Source organism: Amia ocellicauda, chromosome 6 (assembly GCF_036373705.1).
Source record: "Amia ocellicauda isolate fAmiCal2 chromosome 6, fAmiCal2.hap1, whole genome shotgun sequence".
Taxonomy (NCBI): Eukaryota; Metazoa; Chordata; class Actinopteri; order Amiiformes; family Amiidae; genus Amia; species Amia ocellicauda.
Window position 1 is genome coordinate 40,954,605 of NC_089855.1, and position 16,087 is coordinate 40,970,691.

At 42.0% G+C, this 16,087-nt stretch overlaps 1 long non-coding RNA gene across 1 annotated transcript; it reads left to right on the forward strand.

Annotated features, from left to right (window-relative positions):
• Positions 1 to 933: 933 nt before the first annotated feature.
• On the forward strand, positions 934 to 10,913 carry LOC136751507 (uncharacterized). Its single transcript, XR_010817017.1, has 4 exons — positions 934 to 1,539; positions 5,194 to 5,280; positions 5,421 to 5,484; positions 5,603 to 10,913. It is a non-coding gene; the product is annotated as an uncharacterized LOC136751507 (long non-coding RNA).
• The last annotated feature ends 5,174 nt before the right edge of the window (positions 10,914 to 16,087 follow it).

Below are 16,087 nucleotides of genomic sequence, written 5' to 3' on the forward strand. Positions count from 1 at the left end.
AGCATACATTTCTACAATTTTTAACAGTTCATGTTAAGTTTTGGTGTCCATTTTAGTAGCCTAGGCTAAATCGTTTACCAATTTACATAATGTTCTGGCTAACTATTTGACCCAAGTAGCAGTCCTCACAGTTAACGTTAGTTTGCTACTTTCAGCCTATGTTAAGTTTTCGGATGTGGACGTTTTCCAGAAGCCAACTCTGGAGTTGGAGTCTTTGCACTTCTTTGAGGATCAAAGGAGGGACTTGGCATCTTTGGAGCAGTATCCCCTAATCAAGCACCTTTTTGTGAGGTTTAACACAATCATCCCATCCTCAGCTCCAGTAGAGCGTTTATTTTCCTTTGCTGGACTGATCAATCAGCCCCATTGACGACGTCTAAATGAAACACGTTTTGAAAAGTTAGTTGTGCTTAAAGGCATCAGTAGCTAAAGAAACCTCTGCAATGTAGGCCACAGGGCACACACACTCATTCAATACACTCCCTCTCTTACACACACCCACACACTCACTCAATCACACGCTTACTCTCTCACCCACACTCACACATAAGTTTGACTGTTTTCATTAGAACGTTTGAACTGTTTTGGAATACCTGGTCTGTAGTATTCTCTATCGGAGTTTAAGTAAATGTTCTTACTACACTATTAATGTGTATGTGTCCTCTATACCTATATTCTGAGGCTCTCAATAGATTCAGTGGTTGGAGTTGGGTTAATACTCCTTGACAAGTTCTGTTGCTACTTTCTGATTACGTTTCTGGCTACATTTAAAATCAAAACATATTGATAATTTAATAATTGTTGACAAAGTGCTAAAATGTTTGTTTTCAACTTCCAAATAGGTGTCCAATGATTGATAAATAAATAATTGATTGATAAATTATTGTACCCTTATTGAAGTAGCTGTTTAGTTGCATGAATGACTGCCTGACACATAATTTATTATTATATTTATGATTAACAATCAAATGATTAATTACTTAGAAACTAGTTGCTATGAATGAGTCATTAGCAAACTGTTAGTTAAACATTAAACTGTTGGTTACTTTAAAACTAACCTTCATCTGGGTGATCACAGGGATATGTGAATATTTGATCTGTTAACTGGTTGCATATGTCAGATTTATCACATGACTCGTTAGGCAAAGCTGTTGCTATCAAACATTGTCTACTTAATCAACTGAGTCAGTATACTGGTGAAGGGATAGATCAAATCGGAAGGAATAGAAGGAAGGTTTGCGAAGTGATTTCATGCTCCCTTGTAAAAGTATTTTTAGTATTTTTAAAATACAAAAATACAGTAGTTTATTTTGATACATGGCTGTATCAGTGTGCTGCAGTGACGCACTCGTGGGTAGATCTCTCTCTCTCTCTCTCTCTCTCTCTCTCTCTCTCTCTCTCTCTAAGAACAGCTTTTGAAGGTTATTTCTTCCATAATAAGCCAACAACTCTCTCTCTCTCTGTCCCAGTAGGAACAGAAGCACAATCCTCCCTCACAGCAGTTGAAAACCCACAGAGACTCCACTCTGGACATGAAGGGTGGGTGCTGCGTTGGCTTTTTGTACCTTATCACCCCCATTGCAGCCCTCAGTGTGCTGTCAATCGCAGTGTCTTTAACTGTGGATAATTAACCCTTCTTCTCCAGACACTGACTGTCAATTAACTCTAAGCTCTAAGTCAATTATTAAATGCCTCTGCAGCCAATAGGAAACGCATTTTAAACACAGAAAATCAGTTCAGATCAGCCTGACTGAACAGTGGGGCTGAGAGCCTGCAGTAGAGCTTCAACCGACTAGAAGGTGCCACAGCCTAACACACAGACTGCAGGAGACTAGCTCAGTGGTTCCCAATCCTGGTCCTGGCAGAACACAGACCCTGCTGGTTTTTGTTCCAACAGAGCTCTCAATTGCTTAGTAAGAAGCCCCTTTTAATCCATTAGCTAAAGTTAGTGCTCCACTGATAATTCGTTGAGATAACCAGAGCTAGCTAGATTTACCATATCTGAACTCCAAAAAGTAGGGGTGACAGTCGAGACTGGAGGTGTAAATAAAGTGTTATGACCTCAACAAAATATTTAAATCCTCTAATGTCTGAACAAGAAGTTACAAGTGTAACATTCAATCCCTGGACCCTTATGTAACACATACAGTGCATATATATAAAAATAGGTCAAATAAAAACCAGCACTTATTTGTTCAATACATGGTTGTATGGCAAAAAGGTGCAAAAATGATTTACCAAGAAAATAACACATAGTGTGCTAAAACACAACTTACAACAATCAATAACAAACAGTAAATAACATGAACGATTAGTATTATTTAAAAAATTGTTTTTGCATGTTTGAGTTAATACATATAAACAAAACACCATTATATGAAAATACATTTTAAAACTATAACAAGGTTAAAATTACATTGTTGCAAAGTAGCTTTTATTTTAAAGTTTTATTACGTTGTGGCAAAGTCAAAATGAAGTCCCCAGATACGTTGCTACAATGTTGTGTTCTAACTTAATTAATATTCTCAAATCTATGTACACAACTTAAAAACAAAATGCATTAGGCATACAACCATCAAAATAGCATCAATATAATTATGTATGGCTTCTTCGATGAAGAAATACCTGGAAATACCTTTAGAAATAACACAATACCAATAAATACAAGTCAAATGTTTTAAAAGTAAGACAAACACAGTGTTTATTTTAACAACCCTATTTAATAATGATTAAATAATATTTAAGGAATTAATAAATAACACATGCATACATAAATATGAACAGTAAGAAACATGAAGACTCAAGGGAGAAGGGTTTGTAGTGGATCGGCAATAACACAAAACCTTTATGTATAAATTGTGATTGATAGCAAATAGTGTATAGTGTGTATTAAATGCAAAATGTACACTCTCAGTACTGTACCTCATTTATTGTGATGAGCCATGATTCAGGGACCATTGCCACTTCTGTCTCTGTGAGAAATTCAACTACTGCATTCATCCTATAAACAAAGCAAAACAACAACAAAAAGATAAAGAACAGTTTGATTGATTACATACTATCATATAAAATCATGCATAGGGTAGCACTCATTTAGGTAATTGATTATTTCTCAAGTATTGCTGAAAGTATTTACCATGTCTCTTTCACAGACCACACATTCAGTACCAGTGTCTGTGTCAGAACAAGTACAGGCTTCTTCAATTAAATAAATTCTGCATCAATACTTTTAGAATTGTCATCCGTCAGAGAGACCTTGCTTATTTTCAGATTGTTGCAAGTTTTGCAGAGCCTTTGTGGATGATCTCAAATGTTTAAAGTAGTCATGTAGAAACTTTCAGTATGCTGAAAATTTGAACTTTTTTTAGAAAGTAAATGCTTATTTACAGTAACATTTTACTATTAGTTTGTCTTAGACTAACTCCAATAGTTCAAGAGAAAAGTATCTGCAGTTCTAGAAGACCCTGTGAAAATAAAATTTAACATGAAAATACATAAGACAATGTATTGCAGTAGATATGACATTTTAAAATGTAGAATGCAGTAATGGTTATAAATAATTAAGGTATGTATATTGCATTTTAACATCTCAATCCTCCTGTTCTCAGATGTGACTGAAATGGATTTACCAGTGATTAGTGGTTAGGGCTCTGGACTCATAACTGGAAGGTTGTGGGTTCAAATGCTGGGTGGGACAATGCTGTTGTACACTTGAGCAAGGTTCATTAGATTGCTCCAGTGAAATGCCCAGCTGTATAAATGGGGCTCTGGATAAGAGCATCTGCTAAATAACAAATAATGTAATGTAATGGTAAAGAACAAGAGGATGCATGAATAAGAGGACACAGCATTTTAAAAGTGTAAAGTGTTTGAGATGTAAAAAATACAAATACAAACTACATAAACGAGTATAAGCATAGGACAATTTTATAGTTAGAATATAAATATGCCAAATAAAGAAAAACAAAACATATCATACTTTGAAAATTATAAGACTGTCTCCTGAAGTTATAAACTGTTAGGAAATGACTTACAATACAAATATTCTTTGCCCAAGTAATATTTACCTATACTTTTTTTTTTTCATAAAAAAAATAAAATTAACTTTAGTAATGTGATCTTCTGTTGCTGTCCATAACCATAGAAAACAAGCAAACTTTCTTTGAAAATAACTATATCAAGGACACCACTGTTGTTCATATCATTGAGTTGGGCTTGTGACAGACCATTGCATGTTTACAATTGTTTGTTTAACAGTAGGATATACACAATATGTAAGGATGAGGGAGTGATCCTATCACTATTACAACTACACTACTCGTCGCTGGTTTAGTGTGATGCAGTGTGTTGTAGTTAAACTGTTTTTTAAAAGTTATTAATGGTGGTAATTTATTGTATTTAAAAAAGGGAAAAAATATTTTAAAAAAGAAGGGCATGGTTGGTATTAACAACTCTTATGAACTTACCTGCGGTGAAGAGAAAGGGGGAGTTGGGCTGGAGTTGCTGGGGTTGGTGTGTTGGCAGTCATGTTGTTGAAGGGTAAAAGTGGTTACAGAGGCCATGGTGGAGAAGTGCAATATATGCTTGGCCATTACCCTATTTATTGTAGTAAGGTAGCCACTCTTAATTCTTTGGCCATAAGGGAAGGGTTCAAGGGGTTATAGGAAAGGGGTGTTTGCAATAATGTTTTGTTTTATTTTTCTTTGTACTAATGTTGGTTTGTTTTTTTCATGGTATTAGATATAATTAGTTTAGTTTATTGATATCATGAGAATGGGTAATTCACAGTATTTGGGTCTATACTTTTAGATATTGAGATATTTATATGTTATTAGTGGTATGTTCTTGGGGGAGGAGTTTTAGACCTTGGGGTATAAAGAGGGAGTGTGAGAACTGCTATGGGTCAGTTGGAAGGTTGGGTTCCTCCAAGGAGGTAGCTAGAGTAGAGGGTAGCACTTGTTTTCCCCCTGCTCTCAGGAGTTTTCTGTTCTCATGTGAAGGGATAGATTTTCTACCATTATTCTGTCCAGCTATTTTTTTTGTTTTTTTGTTTTTTCCATAAAAAAAATTAAATTACTTTCTTCTGGAGAACTGTCTATCTCGTCCTATGTGTTCCCTGCTTGATAACACCTGACCCTGGGTCCGTAACAAAGGTCCATAAAGTTCTGATAAATGTATCTATAATCTCCTCAGGTGCACAATTGCAGTATTTTGGAGTATCTTCGAGAGCTCCCCAAGGACAATTCACCTCTCCTGGAGGTGCCGATGGTGTTGATGCTGGTAAGTTTACTGCAAATGACCCTACCTGCTCTGTTGAGACATTATGATAAATATTAACCTTACCTTCTGAAGTAAGATGACCCCATTCATTAAATAACAAACATTTAGTCAAATTGATGTTCTTTTTCTTTGTTTCATAGTAGGTCCTTCCACCTCCACAGCTACTTCTGCTTCAGGAGAGAGACGTGGCCAGTGACACTACCGGTGAGTTTACTGCAAATGGCCCATTTCTGCTCTTGTTTTGGCATATTTATTAACCTTTTACCTATTTGTGAGGAATATCTGTTTTTAAAATTAACCAAGTATTCATTTTTTCCAACAGGTCCACCAATTGATCCTGCTGAGTGGGCATTGCCCCTTACAGATTCACTAAGGACTGAACTTGTAAACAGAGGTAGACCCAGACTTCAGGTTTCCTAAAAGACAAGACAACAGAAGCTTTCAGCACCATTACTTTTACAGAACACTCACCAATGGAGAGAAAATTAAGCAAAGTTGCCTTATCTACTCCAAAACCAACAGTGCAGTCTATTGTTTTAGCTGTAAATTGTTCTCAATGTTGGAACATTACTGAAGCAACATGAACAAAGCCAGGATCACACAAAATCAATGATGGCATGGAAGGAACTTGAGCTCCATCTAAAGAAAGGCCAAACAATAGATCAGTCAGAAGTCTCCCTCATGGAAGCCGAGAGGAAGCGGTGGTGAGACATTCTGACTCTGTTAGTTTGTATTATTCAGTCCTCAGCTGAGTCTGTTAGCACTTTACACCTCTATGACAATGGGAACTTCCTTAAAGAAGTAGAGCTACCCTATTTGATCCTGTTTTAAAAGAGCATGTCAGAAGGATTGACAGTGGAGATAATTATACCACATACTTAGGAAACACAATTCAAAATTATCTCCTGCATCAGTGAGAGAATAATAAACTCAGTGGTGGCTAACATCAAAGAGTCTAAGTATTTTGCAATCATTTTAATTTGCACTCCAGATATCCGCCACCAAGAGCGGTTGTCTGAACTGTCAGTCTTCAGAAAACACCAGAGATAAGGGAGTATTTTCTGGGTTTTCTAATAGCCCCTGTATCCACAGGCCTTGGTTTATCAGAACTGATTCTAAACAGACTGGAGGATCTGAAAATTGCCTTTCAGGACTGTAGAGGACAGTCTTATGACAATGGTGCCAACATGAAAGGAAGAAGTAAAGGTGTGCAGGCCAGGCTGTTGGAGAAAAATCTATGTGGTTTGTAAGTTCCTTATGAGGTACATACCCTGAACCTGATGGTGGCAGATGCAGCCAAAGGGTCTTCAGAGGCTACTAGCTTCTTTGATATAGTTCAGAAAGTTTATAACCTCTTTTCAGGTTCTACTCAGTGATGGACCATCCTTAAATAGCATGTGGACCTCACTCTCAAGTCCTGGGAAAGCCGAGTAAACAGCATCAAGCTCTATGCGACCAAGCTGATAAAGTAAGGGAGACTTTGCTAAAGGTCAGGGAATGATCCAAGAAGGCAAGAAGGCATAAGTTATACGTTTTTTTTTTTTTTTTTTTTTTTTTTTTTTTTAAATGTATTTTGAGATGGTTCTAATTAACATTATTCCTATATTTATCATTTTGCTGTTAATGTGTGTCTGGATGAGCGGAGAGGGGTTATTTTATTGTCATACATTTGTATTTATTTAACTAGAATAGTTTTAATTTACAAAATGATTCATTTATTGTCCATTTTTGCATTTTGTATTAAATATTAAGCTTTTAATACTTTCTTTGCCTTTGCCAGGTATTAATTTTAAATTTTTATTGCAATTTGTCAGAATAATAAATTCCACTGGGCGCCGCCACGATCACCACCACGCCCGGCGATCCCCCACTCTGGCGATTTGACAGTAGGGGTTCTGTGGCGCTGGATCTCTGCCTCTCCCCGAGCCCTTCCGTCTCCTCCTCCAGACACGCAGCTTTGGAGACGGGAACACGCTCGCTTCTCCACCTGCGTCTGCTGCTGCACCGGCTGCCGCGACCGCACCTGCCACGGCAGCTGCTCCCCCCCATGGCAGCCGTGCCCCCCCCCGCCTGATGTGCCCACAGTGTGCGCCCCTGCAGCCAAGCACACGAGTGCCCACGCGCAAGCACGTGAAAGACCTGACCCCCGGCGGTCTGGCATGACATGCACCATTAGGACGGCTGGCGGACTTCCGCCCCCTTCCCCTCCTGTGCCTCCAGCCTGTGCCATTCCAGCGGTCTCTGGCCCACCCGTACACCTCCCAGCAACTCCAAACTGTAACAGTTGGCTACTCCCCGTAGTTTCAGGTCTGTCCTCCCCCCTTCTGAGGCGTGGTGTGGCTGCGAGTGAGGGACCTGTTGCAGTGTGGCACTTCACGTCAAGATCGCCACTCTCCTGGAGAAGCAAGCAATTTGTGAAGCACCCCCACTGGGGCAGCAGGGGGGATTCTAATCCCCACACTTCCTAGTTCCCAAGGAAAAGGGCAGCTTCCACCCTATCTTGGATTGGAGATGCCTGAACCGCTTCAGCACGCTCAACCTGCACACCATGTCCCAGGCCATCAGGCCCAGTGACTGGTTCATTACGGTGGATTTGAAAGTCGCTTACTTTCACATCCCTATTGCGCAGGTACACAGGAAGTTCCTCTGCTTCGTCTAAGATGGCCAAGTGTTCGAGTTTGTTGTTCCCCCCTTTGGCCTGTCGCTAGCCCCATGCACTTTTTCCAAGTGCATGGATGTCATGTTTGCCCCCTTGCATTGTCAGGGGGTCAACGTCTTCAATTATGCGCTGGCGCCAGAAAGAGTTGTCTCTATACATGCGTGTCTCTCCCTCTTCTGACTGAGAGTTCGCGTCAGGGTGTCCCCTTGCCAGAGGCTGCTAGGCCTCCTAGAGGTAGCATCACAGAACCTCCACCTCGGCCTCCTTCCATGGAGGACGATGCAGCAGTGGTTTGAGTTGATTACGCACACACAGTCACAGTCACTCCGGCATGCTGGAAGGCACTCCATTGGTAGTGGAGCCCTCACAATTTGACCCTCGGTGTGCCCCTGGGGCCAGTCTACCAACGAGCAGTCATGACAACAGACACCTCCAAGCAAGGTTGGGGAGCAGTCTGCAACGGACGTGGAGTCTGCGGCAGGTGGACGGAGCCCGCACGGGCCCTCCATATCAACGTCCTGGAGTTACAAGCAGTACTCCTTGGACTGTCTCGTTTCCTGCCAGTCCTATGGGACAGACGTGCTGGTTCGGACGGAAAACACAGCGGTGGTTGCCTATATCGACAGGCAAGGAGGTCTCCGGTCACTCACACAGTACTGTCTAGCACGCTGTCTGCTTCTGTGGGCGCAGCCACTGTTCCACTCCATCAGAGCAGTTCACCTCCCAGGCCTGTCCAACACGGCGGCGGACCTCCTCTCTCGGGGAGGCCCCCCAGTCTCAGAATGGCGCCTCCACCCGCTTGTGAGCAACTGTGGAGCAAGTTCGGCAGGGCGGACATGGATCTCTCTGCCTCCTCCCTTGTTATACAGTAACTCCTCCCCCTTGTGCAGTGCTTCTGACTTGAAAGAAAACGATAGGTAATCTGAAAAAGGAAGCACTGCCCAAGGGTTGCAAGGTCATGCGGGAGTCCTAGCTCCCAGCAAAAGAGGACAAACCTGCACTGACATCATGTTTTATGGAACAGGATGTGAGTTCTGAGTGATGTGCGCAGGGGCCAATGGCAGCTTCGATAGTGATGTTTCGATTGGGTTCCTATGGAAGTGCACAGAAACCCCTCCCCCTTGGGCAGTGCTTCCTTATTCAGATAACCAGGGTTGAATTCGCAACCTAACATTTTAAAAAGGCACTGGTTTTATTGCTGTTTTGAATGTTTGATAGTTTTTATTTTATTTGTCTAATGCATTGATTGTTATTTTTCTTTCAAATGTGTCATTGTTTTAATTCTGTTCTTTTGTTTAGTTTTTATTTATTTATCTCATGCACAATAGTTCACAGTAATATCTATATTGAACTGATGCAATCTATTTGGTGTGTAGTAGGTATGACGCAGTATGTTGCATCAGTCTGCATTAGTCTATGTTTAGTGCTTGTTAGTTATTGCTAGGAATTCTCCAGTAATTTTTCCCACTCCTGCATTGTAAATTCACATTGCAAGTCCTTCTCCCATTTAACTTTAATCCCAGTGTGGCTGTATGTCAAATTATAGTTTCTCGTTTGCTTAAACATTTCTTTAAATTATGCCTCCTTTTCTCGAAACTCTAAACAAATCCATAACTTCTCTCCCAATTCCCCAAACTTCCTATTTTCAGGTCAAAATGAAGCTCTCCACTCAAAACCATTCAATCTTCCTGAAAAAACAAACTTTACCCTCAGACATTACACACAAGCCCTCAAAAACACACACACTACAACATAGTCTTACACACCAGTGAGAAATTCAAAACAATACTACAAAAACCGGCAGTAAGTTATGTTGCTTGTGGTTCTCCCCCTCAAAAACCTTTTCACATGACGAACACAACAAAAGACACAAATGTATATATTTGGACATTTTTTATTCCTTAATGTACTGTACAATACACCAAACAAATTATTCTGCTCCAGCATCCCATCTTTGGTCTGGGACAGGCCAGAGAATCTCATCAACATCACAGGCTATATTGGCCCTAGCCAGGCAGCAGGGTAAAAACCTCTTGCATGCCTGATCCACCCCTGGCACGCATGTGAACACAGATGTGAGGTTCTCAGTCATACACTTTCCACCGCCATGCCAAAAAAAACCTCCTCTATCGGGTTTAGAAAGGGAGAGTGTGCAGCAGAAAGATGTTGTAAAGGCCTGTTTCATCCGGAACCTGTGCTTTTGGAGGATGCGATCAGTTGTGTAGAGGCTGATGGCATTTATCCCTCGAAATGGGTGATTGTCTTCAATCACTCTCCTTTGAATCTCTCACAGCCGGATTACATTGTTGGCAATGACCATATTTACCAGCTCACTCTTGCTCCTCCGACAAAAGCCTTAGCCTGCCTCCACCAGGTGATCGTCTGTGTCCTACAAAAATATAAGTACTGATTACTGTAACTGTAACATCCTTTTTACAAAATGGAAGCATACAGAACCTCCATCTGTATGTGAGGCAATTTGATGCATTTCTTTTTATTAGTATAGTGCAACAGCTACAGTACATGTATATGTTGTAACAGCAGAGTACAGCACTCAAAAGTTACAGTAGAGAGCAGTCTGAAGTACACCTACCTGTTTTCCTCCCTGAAGGTTCTTATGATCGAAGTGACAGTGAAGCTATACTCATTGCCCAGCCTCCCTCCCTCCTGCTCCTGCTCCTGCTCCTGCTTCTGTTTTGCAGTGACAATTCAAAAAATCTGACTCATGTGTTTATAGTGTTTATAGTTTAGGGATATGGGTGTGCTTTTTGATAAATGGCGTTATGGTTTTGAAATTTTAGTTCAAAAGCCTGGTTGTAGTGTTTAAGCAATCGAGAAAAACTGTAATATTCAGAACATTGTACAATCTAGATTTTTACCCCTTGGGTGTTAATGTTATGTTAATTATAGTTTTTCCCTATTGTTTACACGTTTGCTGAATCTTTGGAGAAAACCAGGAAAAACATTCAGTAAAATAAAGGGTTTTCTGTACAAAAATAAGTGGCTCATTCTTTCAAAACTGTAAACAGAAAAAGACAAAAACACATGCAAAATGTAAGACAAAAGAAATTAGGCTGCATCCCGCCTCCTATTTTGGTCTGGCCACAGCACCTCATCTACATCACAAGCGATGTTCTCCCTGGCGAAACAACAGGGAAAGAATCTTCTGGAGTGACGGAACCAGACGCTGAAAGCCCCCGCATCCACGTGCATCCTCCATTACCTGGAGAAGAGGCCTACGTGCGAGGGGATGGTGATCATACACCTTCCATCTCCATGCCGAAAAAATCTCTTCAATTGGGTTTAGGAATGGGGAATATGGTGGGAGGTATAGAACAATAAATTGTGGGTGGTTGATGACCAGAGCAGCCCGGTGGAAACTCACGTTGTCCCAGATGACAAGATACCTGGGCTGCTCTGGTCCACCCCTCTGCTCGGCTGGAATGAAGATGCCATGTAGTGTGTCCAGGACTGTGATGAGAAGGGCGGTGTTGTAGGGACCAAGGTTGGCATTGTGATGGAGGACGCCTTGCTGGCTAACAGCTGCGCACATGGTGATATTCCCTCCACACTCTCCGGGGACATTCACAATGGCACGGTGGCCGATAATGGTCCGTCCCTGTCCCCTTCTTTTGACTAGCTTGAAGCCAGTCTTATCAATGTAATTATAAATGTGCTGAATTGCAGTGGCATCCAGCTCCAAGACTCTCTGAAACAATATGTAAAATAGACCTAGAGCAGTTAATATGCTGAGGCACAATACACTGGATTACAGTAATGTGTCTATACAGTGCTGATATGATAGTAAATTCACAGTATAGTACTTACTTGCACATATTCATAGCGCTGTTCTTTAACCCTCTCTGAGTTTCGCTCAAATGGCACCCTGTAGACCTGTTTAATCCGGATTCGGTTGCTCTGTAATACATGGCCCAATGTAGACAAGCCAACCTGGTGAATGTTATTGAATATTGTGTTTTCAGCAATTATGTGGTTCTGGATTTCTTGTAGTCTAATGGTATTGTTTGCCACCACCATGTTCACAATAGCAGTCTCCTGTTCTGGTGTGAACAGCCTGTGTCTTCCACCATGGCCTGACCATCTCTCAGTTCTGCAGAAGATCCACAGATATGATATGATTGGTTACAGTAAGCTAAAATAATCTATTTTCTTTCAATATGAAATTACATTACTGTAACATTGGCCAACAATCACTGAGTAACATAGGCCTATGGTATGACAGACTGCAGTATACTACAGTATACATTCATAAAGAGCATAGTGTAGATGGTAGGTAACCTACCGGTTCTCATTTCTGAATGTACGGATGATAGATGCAACCGTGTAGCGGCTCAGGTTGGGCTGAACTCTCTGCCCAGCCTCCCTCATACTCAATCCATGGTTGAGCACATGGTCAACCAATGTGGCCCTGATCTCATCTGAGACAACTTGTCCTTCCTCGTCCTCATTTTCCTCTTCCTCCTCTTACTCTCACTCCTTGACCTCTAGCTCTTGCTTCACCATTGACTTCCATTTTCCTCCAAAACAGGAGAGCTCATCTGAGGCCTTTTCTAGTGCTAAAGCTCTGATTTCTAAGTGAACAATTCAGCAATTAGTGTTTACACGTGTGAGGAGTGGGTGTTGCCAATTGATGTATAGTGCTTGGCATTGTGATTGGTGTTGCTTTCCAAAGGGACTACAGAGATTTTAATTTTGAATGTTGTGCCTAATGTAGAGAACTGTGTTTAGTGTTTTGGAAAAAGTGTGATACAGAATTGGAAACTGAGTGTAAAGCAGGAATTGTGCTTGCAATTTTCAGGTTTCGGTGATTGCATTTCATGTTCCAATTTTAGTGTGTAAACAATTGGGAAAAACTGTAAATATTATTCTAATGGGGATTCAGGAAGCTTTGGAAACATTTTTGAGTTTATTCAAAGTATTTAAAGAAATATGTTTTGGGTATTCTAAATATCTCAGTTATATGTGAAAAGCTTAAAAAAATATTGTTCTTATACAGATCTCCAAGATGCTCAACTCCCTTCCTTCTCCAGACTTCAAAAATCCCATTCACTACATCTTTAGGAATCGATAAGTTATCTTTAAATGGGGTGTTTCTAAATAAAATGTCTTGGAGACCAAGGAGAGTATGGCTCTCCCACCAGCAGTTGATTGTATTCAGTATAATAGGATTATTAGTTATTGTTGAAATCGTTTTTCTAAACCCTAAAAATGGAAGTGTCACCAGTGGAGTGGCACCAGTAATATGTTGTTTTATGGATGACCAATTTAGCTTTTTTTTTTTCTAAATTAAGCCATACCCATATACCACGAAGCTTTGATGCGAGGATGTATGGTGGCAGTGTGTGTGTGTGTGTGTGTGTGGGGTGGGGTGTAAGTCCAGCACTGTTGGGGCTTCAGGCTTGGTTTAATGAACACAAAGGCGGGGATGTGGTGTAATTAGTGCAGATTTATTGTACAGTGCTCTGTGCATGCATCAAAACAAAAACCTAACTCATGTCAAGCCTAAACGAAACTGGTTTGCAGGTCCCTCACTACACAAAACTCTAATAATAATAACAAACAGAGTAGCAGCCAAACCAAGTCCATAATCTGTATCTGTAAACAGAGTTAATGCACAAAGTCCCATTACCGTTGTTTCAATTCACTTCTCTCACTCTCTTGCTTGCTCGCTCTTCTCTCCTACTCATACACCCAGGCTCTCCTCACTGCCTCTCCACAAAAGGAAGTCAGATATTTGGCACTGGCTACTGCCCCGGCTCTTCTTCAGGGGGAGAGCGCTCATTATTAACATGGTAGTCTGTATGGTCTGGCACACTTTTACCTTGCTCCTAGATTTCTTCTGGGATGGGCTGTGCTGTAACTGCCATACCAGGAGGAGAGGAAGGGGCTGGTTGATTTCAACAGCAGGCTGAGTGCCTTCAGGGGGCCCAGAGGCTGCTGTATCCTCCAGATCCCCAGTGTCCCCTTCCCTGGACACTACTTGCTTCTGCCATTCTGTGGGGGTGGGGGGAAGGGGGGTTATGACAGACACATGTTTTAATTACTAGACCTCCCAACGCCCTTTCTTCACCGAGTTTTTAAAGGTGTGGCAGAGCTTGTCACTGAGTAGCAGCCTGTAATGGCTGTTGGAAGAGACGCTGCTGTGGAACCCCATGTTTAGCTGCCCACATTTGCTCTCCAGCAGCTTCATGTCGGTCCTGTGAACAGCCTGGCTGACAGGATGAGTATGTGGTCACTGAGAGTCATAACTAGACTTCTCTGAGCTGTGCAGAATGCTCTTCCCACTGATGCTGTGCAGCAGCTGTTCCAGGCCCTTATGCAGCACTGCTGGCCCCAGGACCACAAACCCGTCTTTCCCCTTGTGTGTCTGTCTCTCTTGGCCCCTGCCCAGCTCTTCAGGCTCCATGTCATCTCACAGCCTGTGAAGTGTGTCTGTCTCCACAGCCCAGCCCCACCAGCTGCAGCCTATCCTTGACACCCCCTTGGGGCTGCATTTCTGCAAATGGAGTTGGGGATTTGGTCAGAATTAATGGTCTCCTCAATGCTGAGAAGTACAGGTAGATACTTATCCATCATGCAATACCATCAGGGAGGCATCTGATTGACCCCAAATTTATTCTGCAGCATGACAATGACCCCAAACATACAACAAAAGTCATTAAAAACTATTTTTAGCGTAAAGAAGAACAAAGAGTCCTGGAAGTGATGTTATGGCCCCCACAGAGCACTGATCTCAACATCATCGAGTCTGTTTGGGATTACATGAAGAGAGAGAAGCAACTGAGGCTGCCTAAATCCACAGAAGAACTGTAGTTAGTTCTTCTGAGTTCCTTCAAAAACTCTGTGCAAGTGTACCTAGAAGAATCGATGCTGTTTTGAAAGCAAAGGGTGGTCACACCAAATATTGATTTGATGTAGATTTTTCTCCTGTTCACTCACTTTGCATTTTGTTAATTGATAAATAAAATCTATTAACATGCCTATTTTGAAAGCATTCTTACTTGACAGCATTTTTTCACACCTGCCTAAAACTTTTGCACAGTACTGTATATCTTGTACATAATATATACACCAATCAGCCATAACATTATGACCACTGACAGGTGAAGTGATAATCTCGTCATCATGGCACCTATCAATGGGTGGGATATTTTAGGCAGCAAGTGAACATTTTGTCCTCAAAGGTGATGTGTTAGAAGCAGGAAAAATGGGCAAGCGTAAGGATCTGAGCGACTTTGACAAGGGCCAAATTGTGATGGCTAGACAACTGGGTCAGAGCATCTCCAAAACTGCAGCTCTTGTGGGGTATTCGCGGTCTGCAATGGTCAGTACCTATCAAAAGTGGTCCAAGGAAGGAAAAGCGGTGAACCGGCGACAGGGTCATGGGCAGCCAAGGCTCATTGATACATGTGGAGAGCGAAGGCTGGCCCGTGTGGTCCGATCAAACAGACGAGCTACTGTAGCTCAAATTGCTGAAAAGGTTAATGCTGGTTCTGATAGAAAGGTGTCAGAACACACAGCACATCGCAGTTTGTTGAGTATGGAGCTGTGTAGCCGCAGACCAGTCAGGGTGCCCCTGCTGACCCCTGTCCACTGCCGAAAGCACCTACAATAGGCACGTGAGCATCAGAACTGGACCACGGAGCAATGGAAAAAGGTGGCCTAGTCTGATGAATCATAAGTTCAAGGTGTTGACTTGGCCTCCAAATTCCCCAGATCTCAATCCAATCGAGCATCTGTGGGATGTGCTGGACAAACAAGTCTGATCCATGGAGGCCCCACCTCGCAACTTAAAGGATCTGCTGCTAACGTCTTGGTGCCAGATACCACAGCACACCTTCAGAGGTCTAGTGGAGTCCATGCCTCGACGGGTCAGGGCTGTTATCCTTCGAGTCGAGAAACCGACCAAAGGGGGAGGGGCTATGCAGTTAATCATGGAACTCTGTGAACGTGTGTCAAAGCTGCCTACCGGACCGGGGGGGTGTGTGTCCCCCACAGCAGACCCCCTCTTCCGTCTGCTATAATTGTGGGTCACACACCCCCATTCTTCCTCTTTTGCCGTTCACAACTGGGACTCGAACCACGGATCCGTGAACATTAAAGACAATTTACATATAGACTTTCATT